The sequence below is a fragment of the Oryctolagus cuniculus genome, chromosome 4, assembly GCF_051225735.1.
Source record: "Oryctolagus cuniculus isolate XC-2025 breed Fujian yellow rabbit chromosome 4, ASM5122573v1, whole genome shotgun sequence".
In the NCBI taxonomy this organism is placed as follows: domain Eukaryota; kingdom Metazoa; phylum Chordata; class Mammalia; order Lagomorpha; family Leporidae; genus Oryctolagus; species Oryctolagus cuniculus.
The window spans coordinates 5,552,577-5,572,025 of record NC_142870.1 but is presented as its reverse complement, the minus strand read 5'-3'; the positions used below and the strand labels follow the sequence as shown (position 1 = coordinate 5,572,025).

The 19,449-nt window shown below is 54.0% G+C and overlaps 1 protein-coding gene across 1 annotated transcript in view; it reads left to right on the top strand.

Moving 5' to 3' along the window:
* Nucleotides 1-19,449, top strand: part of B3GALT5 (beta-1,3-galactosyltransferase 5) — a 143,390-nt gene that overhangs the window by 52,264 nt on the left and 71,677 nt on the right. The gene's annotated exons all lie outside the window — the stretch shown is intronic.

Here is a 19,449-nt window from a genome sequence, read left to right as displayed (position 1 = left end):
TGAGTTCCAATAGTCTCTTAGTAGAGTTCTTTGGATCCTCTAAGTAAAGGATCATATCGTTTGCAAAGAGGGATAGTTTGACTTCTTCCTTCTCAATTTGTATTCCTTTAATTTCTTTTTCTTGTCTGATGGCTCTGGCTAAAACTTCCAGAACTATGTTAAATAGCAGTGGTACATAGAGTGGACATCCCTGTCTGGTGCCAGATCTCAGTGAAAATGTTTCCAACTTTTCCCCATTCAATAGGATGCTGGCCGTGGGTTTTTCATAAATTGCTTTGATTGTATTGAGGAATGTTCCTTCCATACCCAGTTTGCTTAGAGTTTTCATCATGAAAGGGTGTTGTATTTCATCAAATGCTTTCCCTGCATCTATTGAGATAATCATATGGTTTTTCCTCTGCAGTCTGTTAATGTGGTGTATCACGTTGATTGTTTTGCGAACATTGAACCATCCCTGCATGCCAGGGATAAATCCCACTTGGTCTGGGTGGATGATCTTTCTTTTTTTTTTTTTTTTTTTTTTTTTTGACAGGCAGAGTGGACAGTGAGAGAGAGACAGAGAGAAAGGTCTTCCTTTGCCGTTGGTTCACCCTCCAATGGCCGCCGCTGCAGCCGGCGCACCGCGCTGATCCGATGGCAGGAGCCAGGAGTCAGGTGCTTTTCCTGGTCTCCCATGGGGTGCAGGGCCCAAGCACCTGGGCCATCCTCCACTGCACTCCCTGGCCATAGCAGAGAGCTGGCCTGGAAGAGGGGCAACCGGGACAGAATCCGGCGCCCCGACCGGGACTAGAACCCGGTGTGCCGGCGCCGCAAGGTGGAGGATTAGCCTATTGAGCCACGGCGCCGGCTCTGGATGATCTTTCTGATGTGTTGTTGCATTCTATTGGCCAGAATTTTATTGAGGATTTTTGCATCTATGTTCATCAGGGATATTGGTCTGTAATTCTCTTTCAATGCTGCAACTTTTTCCGGCTTAGAAATTAAGGTGATGCTGGCTTCATAAAAAGAATTTGGGAGGATTCCCTCTTTTTTGATTGTTCTGAATAGTTTGAGAAGAATTGGAGTTAGTTCTTCTTTAAATGTCTGGTAGGATTCAGCAGTGAATCCATCTGGTCCTGGGCTTTTCTTTGTTGGGAAGTCCTTTATTATTGTTTCAATTTCTGTGTCAGTTATGGGTCTGTTTAGGTTTTCTATGTCTTCCTGGTTCAATTTAGGTAGGTTATGTGTCCAGGAATCTATCCATTTCTGATAGATTTCCCTGTTTGCTGGCATACAAGTCCTTGTAGTAATTTCTGATGATTCTTTTTATTTCTGTAGTGTCTGTTGTTATGTTTCCTTTTTCATCTCTGATTTTATTGATGTGGGTCTTTTCTCTTCTTTTTTTAGTTAGTTGGGCCAGTGGGGTGTCAATTTTGTTTATTTTTTCAAAAAACCAGCTCCTTGTTTGGCTGATTTTTTGTAATTTTTTTTTTTGGATTCAATCCTGTTAATTTCTTCTCCGATTTTAATTATTTCTCTTCTCCTACTAGATTTGGGTCTGATTTGCTGCAGATTTTCTAGATCCTTGAGATACACTGATAGCTCATTTATTTGGTGCATTTCCAATTTCTTGATGTAGGCACCTATTGATATAAACTTTCCTCTTAACACTGCTTTTGCTGTATCCCATAAGTTTTGGTATGTTGTGCTGTTATCCTCATTTACTTCCAGAAAGTTTTTGATTTCTCTTTTGATTTCTTCTATGACCCAGTGTTCATTCAGGAGCATGTTGTTCAATCTCCATGTGTTTGTGTATGCTCTAGGGATTCCTGAGTTGCTAATTTCCAACTTCATTCCTTTATGGTCTGAGAAGCTGCATGGTATGATTCTAATTCTTTTGAATTTGCTGAGACTTGCTTTATGGCCTAGTATGTGGTCAATCCTAGAGAAGGTTCCATGTACTGCTGAGAAGAATGTAAATGCTTTCTGTGTAGGATGAAAAGTTCTGTATATATCTGTTAGACCCATTTGGACTATAGTGTCATTTAAATCTAATGTCTCCTTGTTGATCTTCTGTCCTGTTGATCTGTCTATTTCTGAGAGTGGAGTATTGAAGTCCCCCAGTACTATTGTATTGGGGTCTAAGTCTCCCTTTAAGTCCCTTAACAAATCTTTTAAATAAACAGGTGCCCTGTAATTAGGTGCATATACATTGATAATCGTTATATCTTCCTGTTGATTTGATCCCTTAATCATTATATAGTGCCCAGGGCTTGCTTCTGTGGGGCCAGCCCAGCGGGGCCAGGGTTCTCTTCCGACTTGTCGGACTTTCGCCCCCACCCCCGTTTCTGATAAGCAGAAGAGCATGCACACGTGCCGCTGTTGCTGCAGTAAAACCTGGGGCGTGTGAAACAGCTCAGTTGTCGTCACTCCTCCTCTAGGACGTGGAGGAGCCGGTATCCCGTTACCTAATGACCGTCCAGGGAGCCCCAGAGACACTCTAGGCATGGGGGCAGCTTCCCATGTGTGACTGTAAACTCGCAGCCTGATTTTGCAAAACAGCACTCAGGTGATTTCTCAGGACAGATTGGCCAGGGAACAAGGAATAGGTGTTAGCTGGATGTCCTCACTCACAGGGTGAACGTTCAGCATTTAAAATGAACACGGTGGGCACAAAAATAACTCAAATTAGTAACAGCAAGAATTCAGATGAGTAACAATAAAAATTCAGAGGAGTAACAATAAAAATTCAGATGAGTAGCACGATGAAAATGCAGATGAGTAGCACAATGAAAATTCGGATTAGTAGCAGGATAATTCAGATTAGTAGCACAATAAAAATTCAGATGAATAACAATAAAAATTCAGATTAGGAACACAGTAATAATTCAGATTAGTAATACAATAAAATTCAGATTAGTAGCAACAAAACTCAAATTATTAGCAATAAAAATTCAGATTAACACTAAAATAAAATTCAGATTAGTAACACAATAATAATTCATATTAATAGCACAATAAAAATTCAGATTGCTAGTGCTTGCTAAGGAAGAATACTCATGTTTCATCTAAAATACCTAAGACACATACTTCCAGTGCTGGCCAATAAGGGTTCAGCCTGGTAGTTTCTTACCTTTTAAATATCTAGTCTCTGGGGGCCTGCACTGTGGCATAGTGGGTAAAACCTCCACCTGTGATGCCAACATCCCATATGGGCACCTGTTCAAGTCCTGGCTGCTCCACTTCCAATCTACCTCCCTGCTAACATGCCTCAGACAGCAGCGGAAGATGGCTCAAGTCCTTGGGCTCTTGTACCCATGTGGGAGACCCAGAAGAAACTCCTGGCTCCTAGCTTTGGATTGGCCCAGCTCCAGCAATTGTGGCCATTTGGGGAGTGAGCCAGTGGATGGAAAACCTCTCTCTCACTCTGTCTACCCCTCCCCCTCCCATAATTCTGCCTTTCAAATAAGTAAATAAATTTTAAAAAAAGTCACACACATACACAAGAAAGATTTATTTTTATTTGATAGGCAGAGTTATAGGCATACACATTACAGATCTTCTCTTTGCTGGTTCACTCCCCAAATGGCTGCAACAGCTGAGGCTGGACCAGGCTGAAGCCAGGAGCTTCCTCTGGGTCTCCCATGTGGGTGCAGGGGCCCAAGAACTCAGGCCATCTTCTACTGCTTTCCCAGGCCACAGCAGAGAGCTGGACTGGAAGAGGAGCAGCTGGGACTAGAACCGGCACCCATATGGGATGCCGGTGCCACAAGCGGAGGGTTAACCTACTGAGCCACGGCGCTTGCGCCATGGCGCTGGCCCCACAGGTGGCCTCTTAATCCTCAACGCTGCCCCCTGCAGCTTATTTCTAGCACAGATTATATCTAGAAAATCTGGCCAGAACACAAGAAACAATTATCTGACGGCTCTGAAAAAAAGTGGCAGGGACATTCAGGAGAGGGCGCAGAGCCTGAGGAGGTGGCCCACACGAGCCCTTTTTTCTGATCCGTGGCCTGGGTGGTCCTCGTCGTGGCTGGTGGGGGAAGATGTAGGTAGTGCGCACTGGAAGAGAAGTCCCGGTTTTCTGGACAGAGTGCCTAGGAACGGGGGCGCCGCGAGCCTGGGCCTGGGGGATCAGCCATTCACTTTCCCCCCGCAGTTTCCGTCCTGGCTGTGTCTCAAGCTGTGGCTGCAGTGGGAAACCACCCGGACACAGCACGGCAGCTACACAGGTGAGAGGAACCACGTCTTTGTGGCCAACAGGAGGTGGGAAAAGCTTCCCTGTGTCCCAAAGACTGCTTTTTCCTTCTCCTTTCCCTCGCCACCTTGCCCTGTGTAGAGCCCCATCTGCGCAGAACCACACAGCAGCAGCACGAGCAGCTCAAACTGGGGCAGAAGTTTGCTTTTCTGGACAGAAGAATCGGAACGGGGGAAGACATAGAGAAGTGGAGAATGCGGAGATGATTCTGCCTGAAAGCTGAGCTGACACTGAATCTCCAGGGCCAGCAAGACAGAACTTGGGGTTTGCATGGGTGTGAGCAGGTGCGCAGGCTGCTACAGGAATACAACCACCCACACGCTCCAGGTGGGTTTCATCCGACCCAGAGTCTCACATCACAGCATCCGAGACACAATACACGGGATGCGATTCGCTCCACACACAGAGAGCCAGGGAAATGTGACCTATTCTCAAGGCAAAACACAGTCAACTGATGCCAACTGTGAGAGCCCCCAGATGTTGGAGTTACCAGAGACACTAACGCAGCTATTATAATGATACTTCATGCAGTAAAGGAAGTGTTCCTGAAATGAGTGGAGACTTAGACATGCTCAGCAGAGAAATACAAAGTTTGGGGCACAGTCCTTCGCCACTTAGTGATGGGAGAGACTGAGAAATGCATCACTAGGTGATTCCACCCTATTGGAACATCGGAGGGTGCGTTTGCACAAACCTGGCTGGTATAGCCTACTGCACACCTAGGCTGGAAGGTCTAGCCTGCTACCACTAAGCTACACCCCTGTGTGTCGCATTCCTGTACTGAGCACAGGTAGCTGGGACACAACGGCAAGAGATTGCTTCCCGCCCATCACAAGGGCCGAAGCACAACGGCGCCAACACGCCGGTGATGGCAAGACACCGCATCACTTCCATGCCGCTGGCGGGAATGCAAGCTGGAAGTGAGGTGTGAGGTGACATCCTTCCCGAGAGGTGCAGGGGGTTCAGGTTCACGTTAGCTGAATGCATCTTCAGGATCTTAACAAGCATGGAGCCAATGCTGGCACAAGACCAGCGAAGCCAGCACAGGAAACGCAAGGGGCTCAGACGAATTAACGGAGCTTCCTGAGTAGGCAAACCCAGGTCAGCCGAATGTTTACTGAGATGTCTGTACATCGGAACACACTACCGTTCACCAAGAGGCAGATTACCAGAATGATCTAATTTTTTTTTTTTTTTTGACAGGCAGAGTGGACAGTGAGAGAGACAGAGAGAAAGGGCTTCCTTTGCCGCTGGTTCACCCTCCAATGGCCGCCGTCGCCGGTGCACCGCGCTGATCCGATGGCAGGAGCCAGGAGCCAGGTGCTTTTCCTGGTCTCCCATGGGGTGCAGGGCCCAAGCACCTGGGCCATCCTCCACTGCACTCCCGGGCCACAGCAGAGAGCTGGCCTGGAAGAGGGGCAACCGGGACAGAATCTGGCACCCCAACCGGGACTAGAACCCGGTGTGCCGGCGCCGCAAGGCGGAGGATTAGCCTAGTGAGCCGCGGCGCCGGCCAGAATGATCTAATTTCTAATGTTTCATCTTGATTAAAAATATTACTTGAAAAATCTCTCGGTCTCACCCTGTATGTACCTCTGAATTGCTAACGTAATGAGTCAGCTGCATTCCTTCTTATCTCATAGCACAAACACAACTAGCCGCGCTGCTCAGTCAGCTCCAGCTGAGGCTTTCCGCTTGCTTCCAGAAAGGCAATCTCAGGAAGAACTTTTACTCAGACGAACCAAAACATGTGGAGCTTAGCAGTTAACTTTTAAAATTATGATGATTTTTTAAAAAAAGATTTATTTTATTTATTTGAAAGGCAGAGTTAGAGAGGCGGAGGGGAGGAGAGAGAGAGAGAGAGAGAGAGAGAGGTTTTCCATCTGCTGATTCACTCCCCAAATAGCTGCAACAGCTGGGGCTGGGCCAAGCTGAGCCAGGAGCCAAGAGCTTCATCCGGGTCTCCCACATGGGCACTTGGGCCATCTTCCACTGCTATCACAGGGGCATTAACAGGGAGCTGGATCAGAAGTGGAACAGCCGGGGGCCGGCGCCGTGGCTCACTAGGCTAATCCTCCGCCTTGCGGCGCCGGCACACCGGGTTCTAGTCCCGGTTGGGGCGCCGGATTCTGTCCCGGTTGCCCCTCTTCCAGGCCAGCTCTCTGCTGTGGCCCGGGAGTGCAGTGGAGGATGGCCCAGGTGCTTGGGCCCTGCACACCATGGGAGACCAGGAAAAGCACCTGCCTCCTGGCTCCTGCCATCGGATCAGCGCGGTGCACCGGCCACGGCGGCCATTGGAGGGTGAACCAATGGCAAAGGAAGACCTTTCTCTCTGTCTCTCTCTCTCACTGTCCACTCTGCCTGTCAAAAATAAAAAATAAAAAAAAATAAATAAATAAAAAGAAGTGGAACAGCCGGGACTTGAACTGGTGCTCATGTGAGATGCGTGTGCTGCAGGTCAGGGCTTAACCTGCCGGTCCCATATTATTATTATTATCAAAAGATATATTTATTTATTTATTTATTTATTTATTTTAAAGGCAAAGTGGAGGAAGAGAGGGAAAGACTAAGAGATATAGAGAAATCTTTCACTTCCCAAGCGGCTGAAGCCAGGAGCCAGGAACTCCATCCCAATGTCCCACGTGAGTGACAGGGACCCAAGCACTTGGGCCATCCTCTGCTGCTTTTCCAGGTGCATTGGCAGGAAGCTGCATCAGGAGTGGAGCAGCCGGGCCTCAGATTGGCACTGCGATATGGAATGGCAGCACTGCAGGTAGCAGCTTAACTCTGCGCCACGACGCCAGCCCCAGGAGTTAACTGTTTTCCCCGTTGGAAGCTATTTTGAATTCATAAGTGCTGAAAAACCTCTAGAAGGCAATTAGCACAAGAGACTTTACTATCTGACTTCTCGGTTTTCTCCTATTGAGTGCGACCTCTGCCTCCTGGGACTAGAGGTCCCTAGAGCCTGCAGATACTTCACTGTAGAAAGGGAATCGCTTCATTAAGGGGTCACGGGGGGCACGGACCTCGCAAGCTTCCCCACCCCATGCTGAACCCACAAGACACAGAGGGCATCGCCTTGACGGCTGAAAGACGGACCAAGTTCAGGACGGGGGCAGGTGCCGCACTTCTGCTGATGCATCACAGACCAGCACGGCCAACCAAGACTGGAATGTCAGCGGGCACAGTGCCAGAGTGAGAGGACGGCCAACGGGACTCACGGGCGACTCCTGGGCTGCGGTCACTTGGGCAGCTTTGCTTCAACACAAAAAGGGCAGAGAAGGGGCTGGCACTGTGGCGCAATGGGTTAACGCCCTGACTGGAAACGCCGGCATCCCATATGGGCGCCGGTTCGAGACCCAGCTGCTCCACTTCCAATCCAGCTCTCTGCTATGGCCTGGGAAAGCAGTAGAAGATGGTCCAAGTCCTTGGGCCCCTGCACCCACATGGGAGACCTGGAAGAAGCTCCTGGCTTCGGATCAGCACAGCTCCGGCCTTTGCGGGCAACTGGGGAGTGAACCAGCAGATGGAAGACCTCTCTCTCTCTCTCTCTCTCTCTCTCTCTCTGCTTCTCCTCTCTCTGTGTAACTCTTTCAAATAAATAAATAAATCTTTTTTTAAAAAAAGGGCAGAGAGCGCCCAGGGCTCTCCAAGGCAGCAGGTGTCAGGGCAGGAGGGCCTGGAGAAGTCTCCTCTGCCTCACTCATCCAGGGCCCCTCCCCCCGGGGACTCTCCCAGCTGTAAAAGAACGAAGCAGGCCGGCGCCGTGGCTCACTAGGCTAATCCTCCGCCTTGTGGCGCCGGCACCCCAGGTTCTAGTCCCGGTCGGGGCGCCGGATTCTGTCCCGGTTGCCCCTCTTCCAGGCCAGCTCTCTGCTGTGGCCCGGGAGTGCAGTGGAGGATGGCCCAAGTGCTTGGGCCCTGCACCTCATGGGAGACTAGGATAAGTACCTGGCTCCTGCCATTGGATCAGTGCGGTGTGCCGGCCACAGCGCGCCGGCCGCGGCGGCCATTGGAGGATGAACCAACAGCAAAGGAAGACCTTTCTCTCTGTCTCTCTCTCTCTCACTGTCCACTCTGCCTGTCAAAAAAACAAAAAAAACAAAAAACAAAAAAAAAAAACCACGAAGCAAAGACCACCGGTGCTAAGTGACATGGAGTTGCCTGTCCTGTGTTGACAAAGAAGGGCGAGCACGAGAGAGCGGAGCCGGTGGTGCAGCGTGGCGGGGACTTGGCAGCCGCCTGATGCAGCTCGGGTCCGGGGGTTGCTGCGGGGGTAGCCTTGGCTGTGATTAACACAGAAATGCCCGGGTCCTGAGTTCGGTGCCCTCCACGCGGCCGGGAGCCTCCTGGAGCACAGAGCGGCTCTGCCTCCCGCTGTCTTCAGTGGCAACCTCGCCCTGCAGGTGATGGACTTGCCACCTCCCCAGACCTGGGGAGCCAATTCCCTGGAATCTCGCTCTCTCACTCTCTCCACATCCTGTCGCTTCTGTTTCTCCCAAGGGCGCGGGATAGTACAAATGCTTCACTGAGTGGGAAATGCGGGGGCTTTGACCACCAGGAAGGGGGGAGTTCGCGGTGGTCATGCTGAGGAAGCCTGTATTTTTGTCTCCCGGGGGGATGAAAGGACACCACGGGCTGTGTGCTATGGGTCAACAGAAGCCACGTGACTGTTGGTGCAGGAGACCGTTTTGCCGGTAGAAGTCGGGCTGTGGACCTGAACGTGGGAGGTGATGCTGGCTTATGCGAGCAGGTGCAGTCTAATCACAGGGGCCCTGAGAGGTGGGAGAGGCAGGGGAGTTGCAGGGCGAGAGGGACGTGGCCTGCCGTCCCAGCTGGAAGACGAGATAGGCCATCAGCCAGGGAGGGCTGGCGCCCTAGAGGCCGAGAACAACTCGGCCACCAGCCAGCAAGGAACAGGGACCTCCTTCCCACACATCTGAGCTCTGCCAACAACCGGAGCCACCCTGGAGGCGAGGGCCTTCCTCTCGCAGCTGCGGGCCAAGCCTCGTAAACCCAGGCTGAGTCAGTGAGCTAACATCCCTCGGGAACCAGGAAGCGGGACCAGTCTGCTCTACACACCCTGCGTCTTCTTCCTGCTCCGCGGCCCATCCCGGGGATGGCGAGGGGCCCAGGAAAGCTCCAGGTAGGGCCGTGGGGCAGTCGGTCCTGCGGCCTGAGAACCGGGCTGCGTCTCTCCTCTCCCAGCTCCCCTCTGCACGGCACCTGCATTCACACGATCATGGCTGATGTCTCATTCATTCTGATATTCGATCCCCGTGACCCACCAGGGGCAGTCCCCGGAGCAGAGCAAAGGGGATGTGTGGTCGACTTATTTGAAAGATCCCTGGGGACGGTCCCTTGCTTTCTAAGTTAGCTTGCGGCCATGACTGGTGAGCCTTAACTTTCATCTTTCTTGAACATGGATATTTACTTACATTGGCGAGTGCAGATTAAAATCGCATTTGTGCCGTCTCTGTCTTTGTGCCTTCTGCTTTGATGCCGTCTGGTCTGAGTCATGATGTGTGATTTGCTTGAAGAAACTTTAAAGCTTTGTTGTGCTTTAGTTTATTTTTTTCTTTTAAACTTATCTTCTTGGCCCAAGTCCTTGGGCCCCTGCACCCATGTGGGAGACCCGGAAGAAGCTCCTGGTTCCTGACTTTGGATCAGCATAGCTCTGGCTGTTGCGGCCATCTGGGGAGTGAACCAGCGGATGGAAGACCTCTCTCTCTCTCTCTCTCTCTCTCTCTCTCTGCCTCTCCTCTCTGTGTAACTCTGATTTTAAATAAATAGATAAAAAACCTTAAAAAAACTTTTTTATTTCCACCTTTACAAACTTTAAAAATGGTTATTTAATTAGTTATTTCAGAGGCTGAGCAACAGGGAGAGAGAGAGAGAGAGAGAGAAAGAGAGAGAGGAAGAGATGTTGCACCTGCTGGTTCACTCCCCAGATAACCTTAACAGCCAGACCAAAACCAGCAGCCAGGAGCTCTGAACTCCATCCAAATCTCCCTCGTGGGTGCAGGAGCCCAGGTGCTTGGGTCATTGTATGCTGCCTTCCCAGGCAGGTAAGCAGGGAGCTGACTCAGAAGAGCTGAGACTCGAACCCACACCCTGGAATAGGATGTTGGCGTCTCACGTGGCAGTTTATTCCACTGCACCACAGCTGGGCTCTGAGCTGGTGCACAGAGCCCCAAGGCCAAGGCCCAGTGTTGACCAGAGACGAGGAGATGCCTAAGAGCGAGACAGTGGAGTCAGGGTCCCCATGCTGGGAGGAGGCAGGAAGGAGAGACACACAGAAGGACACACACACAGAGGTCTTCCATCCTCTGGTTCACTCCCCAAATATCAGCAACAGCCAGATGTGGGTGAGGCTGAAGCCAGGAGCCAGAAGCTCCATCCGGGTCTCCCACATGGATGACAAGGACCCGAGCACTTGGGCCGTCCTCTGTTGCCTTCCCAGGTGCATTAGCAGGAAGTTGGATCAGAAGTGGAATAGCCAAGACTTGGAACTGACATTCCCGTAAGTGGTTGCTTACCTTGCTGTGCCACGACGCCAGCCTCCTTTGCCTAATTTCTGGGTTAAGATTTCTCACGGGTGTGTCTGTATGGGAAAACACACGATCTACTCGGGTCTGGTACTCTGTGGTCTTAGGCATCCGCTGGGGGTCTTGGGCTGTCTTCCCTGAGGGTAGGAGGGGCCTCTGGCCCTTCTGGATTCCTGAGCTCCTGAGGCAGGTCAAGTGTAAGGGCTGTCAAGATGGGGGCTGTGCGCTCGCTGGGCCCGCAGAGCCCTCCAGAAAGGACCGGGCTGAGCACACGACTGGGCGGCTGCTGCTTCTGCCAGGGCCTCTTCAGGATGCCACCTCTAGCACAGGAGACAGGTGCTATGAGACGCAGAGCGCTCCGTTGAGAGGTCGGAGAGTGTAGGCATTAAACGCTTAACCCATTTTCTCCTGCTGCAAGGTAAATGCCCTGTCACGTTAGGGTCCCCTTTCTGACATGAACACCGTGGGTGTGGACAAGGCTGGCTACTGGCCTGGCTGGGGGATCTCAGTGAATTGCTTTGGTCTCTCTGTCCACGGCAAAGTTCGCCCCGCCCTCTCGTTGGCTCGGTTCCCTAAAACCATTGCTTGAGCTCCAGTGCTTGGACAGTCCCGCTCTCGGAACCCTGCTTCCTTACCGAGGGAGCCCCTCGCCGGCTGGGGACGGCTCTCGGAACCCTGCTTCCTTACCAAGGGAGCCCCTCACCGGCTGGTGATGGTCCGAACCAGCGGAATGCCAGCGGGCGTCCTGCACCAGCTCAGGGCTCCTGACCTGACCGAGTGAGGCTCCCGACAGGACGCAGTGCTCAGAGCCGCACTGCCCAGCGCTGCTGCTTTGCAGCAGATGAGCAAGAAACTGCTCTGGGGACGAAATGATATCCAAAAGTCCTCCCATGTGACCAGGGCCGGAAGTCAGCGACGCGATCAAGAAAAAGCGCACCCCTCAAATACGAATCAGATCCTGGGTGTACGTGCAGAGGCATGGCGAGGGGCTCGCTGCCTGTCCGGGGCTCCCGTCCCTGTCCCTGGCATCCTTTCCTGGGGGTTCCCAGGACAGCTGCCCCTCACCCTACTTTATGGGGCTGGACGTGGCTGTCTCCAGCAGGGTTATGGCTGCCATAGCCGCTGCCCCCCACTGAAAGGCATCTACTGTGTCCTAGTCCGCAGTCTCCCATGCTGCCTTCCGCAAACCGCACTCTGGTTCAGCACAACTTTTGCACGGGTGAGCCTGAGGCAGTGGCGCCGGCTGTGCCCAGCTAGCGATGGGCGTAAGAAACCAAAACACAAAACGTGTGCAGACGCGGGAGGTCAGTCTGGCGGGGACAGCAGCGGGCAGGCCGGGATGTCTTCAGCAGCCACTCGTGCACTGCCTGGCCCTTAAACGCCGTGACGCCCCGCGAGGCTCAGGGACCCAAGTCATGACGTGAAGTTTTCTTTCCTGCAGTGAGGTGGCAGTGAGCGGATGGGGCAGCCCCCGGGAGTCACGTGGCGAGGGACAAAGTCACTCACTGAGCCAGGGAGAGGAGGGGGCGTGTGCCACAGGCTTTGATGGCTCAACAGGAGCTTTCTAGGGACGGGGGAAGGGAAGAGTGGGCAGCACAGAGCTGAGCGAGGCTGGGCAGTGCGGCTTGTGACAGCGGCTGGGCAGTGCCTGGCGCCGGGGTGAAGCGGAGTGGGCACCTTGCACGCTCCTTCACGCGTGCACCCCTTTGGACAGGAGCAGTAGAGACGCATGCACGGGCCTGCTGGGACTGGGTCAGATTCCAGTGACCGCAGAGCTCGGTGGGAAGGCCGAGGAGGAAGAGGGTAGCAGAGTGTTTTTCATTGATGGGGAGAACTGTACCCGGGTGGAAGCAGGAGCTGGACTCACGACACCTGCTTAGGGAGGACTGGCCGGTTTGGGGACGGAATCGGGGAGAGGACAGACAGGGGGCTTCTGCTCCCGCTGTCAGGATGGACAGTGACTCCGTGCACCAGACAGGCCATCGTGGGAGGTCCTGCTGGCCAGGGGGAAGCTGGTGGGAAGGACCCCAGACACACCTATCTGCTGCGTTTCATCCCTTGTCCTGCCTTCGACTGGGTATTGTGAGCCATGGTCATCGTTGGACAGTCTCTCAGGGACAGGAACTTGGCCCCCCGTGTGTCCAAGCTGCCAGCAGGAGGTGTGTGGCCTGGCATGGCCCGCCCATGTGTTCCTTCTGGCAGGGAAGTGTTGGTGCCGGCGTGTCCACATCTGTGCCTCCTGTACACGGGGCTGGTCCAGGGCCAAGGGATGGGGTCTCGTGCAGACGCATGGATTGAGTTTCCTGCTTTGTCCGTTTTCCATTGCTATAACTGAGCATCACAAACGGGGTGATTGACAAAGAATCAAGGTTTACTGAGCTCCTGGCTGTGGCACCTGGGAGGCCCAGGGTTAGGGGTCCGTATCTGATGAGGGCCTTTCTGCTGGTGGGGACCCTGCAGAGTCCCTGGGGGTCACAGCACATCCCATGGTGAAGGGGGTGCATCCAGGAGACAGGCAAACTGGCTTTCCTAAGTGCCCACCCTGAAGACCACTCATTAACCCACTAAGCCATCAGCCCGTCAACCTGTGGTCGAACCTCATGAGTCACTCAACGCTTCAAGGCCCCACTTCTCGGCACCTCCCAGTGGGGATTAAACGTAGAGGGGGCTGCGCGGCCCACAGCACAGCTGTCCCTCTAGCTTTGTCTCGGGCGGGGCTTGGAAGATGCTTTCTTCCCTGGCTCTCCCAGGGGGTGCGGCAGGGTTCTGGCTCAGGGGAGAGCGATTCAGTTCCCGGTGCTGGCGTCTCCTTCCTGCCACTCACCTCTGTTTCCAAGCACAGCAGCTGTTTCCAGCCTCGGGGGCCTGGGGGTGGCATGGCAGCTCCACTAAGATCAGGAGCACACGGCTCCCCTGGCGGGTCCCAAGGGCCTCCCACAAGCTTCCTCTTGTCCCTGTTTGTGAACTTGATGGTCAGGTTGCCAGTGGGGCTCAGGTAATGGCAGAAATGACAGGTGCAGCAGAGTTATCTTTTTATGTCTCCTGGACTCCGCTTCCTTTAAACACGCTCACCCAAGCAAGGGGCTTGAAACTTAGGTACCACGACACTTTCTTTGAAAAAATGGGCGCCAGGCCGGCGACGCGGCTCACTTTGCTAATCCTCCGCCTGCGGCGCTGGCACCGCGGGTTCTAGTCCCGGTTGGGGTGCCAGATTCTGTCCTGGTTGCTCCTCTTCCAGTCCAGCTCTCTGCTGTGGCCCGGGAAGGCAGTGGAGGATGGCCCAGGTGCTTGGGCCCAAGCACCCGCATGGGAGACCAGGAGAAGGCTCCTGGCTTCTGGCTTTGGATCGGCACAGCGTGCTGTAGTGGCCATTTGGGGGGTGAACCAACAGAATAGCCTAACTAGCTGTCTAACTCTGCCTGTCAAAAAAAAAAAAAAAAAAAAAAGAAAAAAGAAAAAGAAAAAGAAAAAGAAAAAGAAAAGAAAAATGGGCGCCATTTCAAGCAAGTTTGGAAAAGGCCGTGGTCAACATGCCTCTCCTGATCACGCACAATTCGTGATGAAGGCTCTGAAAATGTCCGCATTAAAAATTATGTAGACCCTGGACTTTTTTTTTTTATTATTTATTTCTAAAGGTACTTTTGGGGGCTGGCATCGTGGTGTATTGTCTTAAACCAACACCTGCAACACCAGCGTCCCGTAAGATTGAGGGGTGGAGTCCCGGCTGCTCTGTTTCTGATCCAGCTCTGTGTCCCTCCCAGGGAAGGGGCTTGGTTACAGTAAGACAGTCTCGGTCCCTGCCTGTGGACCCATTAGTGGGAAAGGCAGACGTCGAAGGACGAAAAACCCGAGTTGTTCAGTATTCAGCAAGCTCAGGGTGCCACAGGAATTCCCCCGCCTTTGGACAGCCCATTTCTCCACCACGGGACAGCACCCCTGTGTTCACACTCATTGTGTGGATGAGAAAACCGAGGGGTGGTACCAGCCTAGCGTGAGGAGGTGACAGAACCAGGTTGAGGCGGGGGTGGGAGTGCTCCTTACCCAGCACCCCCACTCCCACCTTGGCTTGCAGCCTCCATCCTGACAATTCCAGGAGGGTCTTTGTTTTCACAGACCTTAGAATCAGCTTCCGGTGAGACCCTCAGAGCTCCTGGAGACGTCAGCCCCAGGTGACGGGGACTCCACCGGGGCTGGAGACACAATGAAAAGCTTGCCTGCGGCTGAAAGCCAGTGCGTACTTTCAAGTGGACTTGGGTTTTTCACACTCTGTGAAATGGCCTTTTTCTGGAATAATCCACAAATTTAAAAATATGTGAAAATTAAATTAAAAATAAGGGGCAAGCCTTGTGTTGCAGAGGACTAAGCTGCTGCCTGCGGCGCCAGCATCCCCTGTGAGCACCAGTTCAAGTCCTGGCTGCTCCACTTCCCATCCAGCTCCCTGCTATGCCCTGGGAAAGCAGCAGAAGACGGCCCAAGTGCTTGGGCCCTGCACCCATGTGGGAGGCCTGGCTCCTGGCTTCGGCCTGGCCCAGCCCTGGCCATTGTAGCCATTTGGGGAATGAACCAGCAGAGGGAAGGTCTCTCCCTCCCTCCCTCTCTCCACCCCCACCTTCCTTCCTCTCTCTTTGCCTTTCAAATAAATCAATAAGTCTTTTGAAAACACCGTACTGATGCAAGTTTATACACTGAGTGCTGTGCTTTTCTTTGGACCTCAGAGCTGGTTTTTAGAGATGCCCGGGGGCCACCCAGAGGCAGCCCCTCCATTAGTCCGACCGGCTGTTAACCAGCGCAGGCTTCCCTTTGTGGTTCCACTCTGAACACGGATCTTTGTTATCTGGGCAGGTGTAGTCCTGATACGGGGCAACTGGGCAGGAAGATCAGGGAGGAAGCCATGAGCTGGATTTCTGCTCCACTCCCTGTCAGTCCAGTACGCGGTGACTCACCTGCGTCTCACCCCGGACGAGGAAGGAGGAGATGCCATCATGGCCATGAGGAAGTTAAATTCCCCGTGGAGGCGCCATGAAGCCCCCAGAAAGCCTCACCCACGCTAGACCCCACCCTGTTTGTATACTCAACGAGGGCTCCACCCCCATCGCATAAAAGAGACTGATGACGTGGGAGGGGCCCTGCTGTCTCTCTAGACCTTGCTTATGGCTCCTCCTCTGGCCTCCTCTGTCCCCCTCCTCTGGATCGCACATGGCAGGGGTCTCTCCTGTGGGGTGGCCCCCACTCACGCGAGAATGCATATCCACACACACACACCTCTCTCACTTTCTCTCTCTTAAATAAACCCTGTTCTCACTTGTGCACTGTGTTTGTGCTTCTGCTTTGAATTCTCATCTGGGGGAGGGGTGAGAACCTGGAATGAAGACGGAGATACTTGGGCCCATTATTGTCCCATGTCCCATCCACTCGCAGGCAAGAGGAGCCCCCTCATCGCAACCCAGAGGGGCAGACTGGCCATGACCTTGTGTCTCAGTGTAACTCACAGCTGCTGTGGTCTGACTGTGCGGGCAGCCCTGTGACAGCACACACCAGATGCAGGACCCACCACCCTGCCTGGGAGGCGGGGCCAGCCCATGGGGGCAGAGTGTCCCCAGTGGAGCAGTGATGCGTCTCCAGGGGCCCCAGGATGGTGGCCCCACTCCCTGCACGCACACCAAGACTATAGAGCAGCCACTTCCTCCCCTGCTTCTCAGTCCCCAGGCCTTGCACCTGCTCTACCGGGGAGCTTTGTTGAACATTTCGAAAACTGCTGTGGGCCTGGGAAGGGCTCCAGGCAGTCACGCTAATTAGTAGAGTGCTCAGTTCCCTAAATTTGTACCAGGGTCCATGGGATTTGGTTGGTTCCATTAAATTTCTTTCAATTAATTTATTGGGGTGGGGGGGGAGTGTGTGAGCAAGCTCTTATCCTCTGGTTCACCTCCCAGTAGCGGGGACTGGGACCAGCCCAACCAGGGAGCCGGCCAGGAACTCAGCCAGGTCTCCCACATGGGTGGCAGGGACCCAGTCACTTGAACCTGCTGTCTCCCAGCTCTGCAGTAGCAAGACGCTGCAGTCTGGAGCTGGAACCGAGAGTCACCCCCATGTACGCCGATGTCCTACCAGGTGACTTCACTGCTAGGCCAACGCCTGCCACCCACTCGGGCTCTGGAATAGGCAAGACAGGGGTTTTCTGCGGCGCTTCTCTGAGATGAGTGAAGAGCAGGTGGCTCCCTCAACAGTGCGAGCACCCGACCAGGCCCAGGGCGGAGGGAAGGAGCAGCTTGTGCCTTGGTTGCCTGCAGAGAGGCCCCGCTTCCTCCCCGTGCCCGCTGCTGCAGCCCTGATGCCCTCGGCCAGCGGCTCCAGCATCCACCTTGTGCAAGGTAGGAAGCTAGAAATTAGCTTAAGGAAATTAGCCCAGGAAAATACCATTTGCAGGAGCTCCCCTCCTGCCCAGGGTTTCACACTGCAAAGTCCTGCCCAGACCCCGTCACCTTCCAGGTGGTCCCAGCCTCCCCCCAGGGAAGCTCCCAGGACAGTCCTCTCTCCCCAGCACCACAGGGGTCACCTGGCCTGGTAACACAGCAACAAAACCATCACAGCCTCCCCCCAAGGCAGGGCCCTAGGGTGGGCGCCTCTGCCTGGGGCTCCAGGTGGGCTCCCCCGTCTGCCAGCACTGAGTGGTGACCCCTGGGGAGGAATTCCACCTGCTTCACTCGCGACAAACCCTTCATCCTGGAGGAGGAGGAGGAGGGGAAGGAGAAGTGGTGGTTAGACTGGACCCCTTTCCCTAGTAAGCCCCAGTCTGCACACAGACTGCGTGCGCTCAGCTCTCAGCGCTCCTGCGCCGCTCTCCTGGCCGGCCAGCTGTGTTCTCTCCATTTAACTCTGTAACCTTGCTTTCCCGTTCTGAATGACTGGGCACTCTTTCTGTTCTGACGGATGCCCTACCCCCAATAAACCTTGCTACCTTGCTGCCCACTGCTCTCTGTCTCATGCCTGCATTCTTCTTGCACAAGACAAGAACCCCACTGGATCTCCACTAACACCAGCCTGAGGACTCGGCTGGGACGTGCGGTGCTGGGGAGACGGCGCACACAGGTGTCCATGGCAATGTCAGGGAGAAGCACTCAGCTGGGGGATAAAGGGACCGGGAGTGACCAGGTGCATTAGGCATGAGGCCAGGGAGGAGGGGTTGGGATCTAAAGCGAGGTCTGGGTGACACCAGGCTCCTGGAGTACCAGGCAGAAGAGCAGGTTCCCAGGCTGGAGGGAAGAGGCAGCCCAGGGATCCTGAGACAGGAATGAGCCAGGCCTGTTCCAGGGGGCAGGAGGCAGGGCCGGTGCCCTATCAGATGGCGTGGCCGTCTACTTCTCAGTAAGTGCTCCTTTATGGGGGGCACTGGAGCTGCCATTCTCCCCTGGGGCACTCCCCACCAGACACTCGGCAAGCCTGGGGAAGCTTTTGGTTGTCACAACGTGTGTGTGTGTGTGTGTGTGTGTGTGCGTGCGCCTGGCTTACAGCAGAGGCCAGGAACCCCAAGAAGCATCCTACTGGGCGCAGGCTCCACCACAAGGAACCCTGCCCCCGCCTTGTCCAGCCCGGTTTGGAGTCCCCTGGCCACGGGAAGCCTCGATCTTTTGACTGGCAGGCAGTTGTGACCGCAGTCACTGGCCCCAGGAGGTGGTGTTCCGGTGAGAAGATATTATGACCTCGCTTCTTCGTCTCACATGGAAGAATTCCCACGCGGACAAGCGGGGAGTTAAAAGGAAGCTTTATCAGTCAGAGCCTCCAGGCAGAGTGGCATGGAGGGGCTCCAACGGAGGAAAACACCAGAAGTGGCTGGTGGCACAGCGGAGTTTTTAAGCACAATTTTGAAAAAAAAAAAAAAAATTGACACTCAGATTGACATTCAGTTACAAGGCAGGGACAAAACCCATCAAAAGGCCTGATTTGCCATCTTTTCTCACCATAAAACAAAGAGCCATCAGGAGGGTGGGATACCTAGTTTACTTTACAATGAACCCCAAGTTCAATGCCCATCGCCACTCCCTTGCTAGTCTCCTAAGATCGGAAGCTTCCACGGAGCGGGCAGGCAGGCACTTCTGATCTTGCTGAAGACAAGCCTGCACCCCAGATTTCCAGGGGGACCACCCTGCCTAGGAGCCCACCCGACTCTCACTGCAGCGCGGGGACGCAGGAGGAAGTGCCACAGCTGCTGCTTCTGCAGAAGTGGTCCCGGAAGGGAGGCTCTGTTTTGCATGGCCCAACACCCACGCCCACCGACAGCGAGGCAGCAGATGGCAGCCTGGGCCTCTCTCAGTTGAGCAGAGGCCAGTGTCAGAGCGCTGGACCACGAGGGTCATTCCACTTTGCTCACAGGTGTGTGCAAGGCCCACGGCCGGGCAGGGCTAGCTCATCTCAGGGGCGTCAGCCGGGCTAAGCTCCACCCCGCACCGGCCCCCGGCCTCTTGAGTTCCTGCACCTTCCCTGTACCCCTATTACAAAAATCTCACAGGTGGCCAAATGGGGTCCAGGGAACTGCCCCAGCTAAGGTGACCACGACCTGCACAGAACCCACGCGCTGCTTTGTAGGGCCTCGGGGAAGGTCTGGGAGACAGAGGGCAGGGGGCTGGGCCCCACCACCCTCCCCGCCTCTTCCAGCCCTCCCTGGCCGGG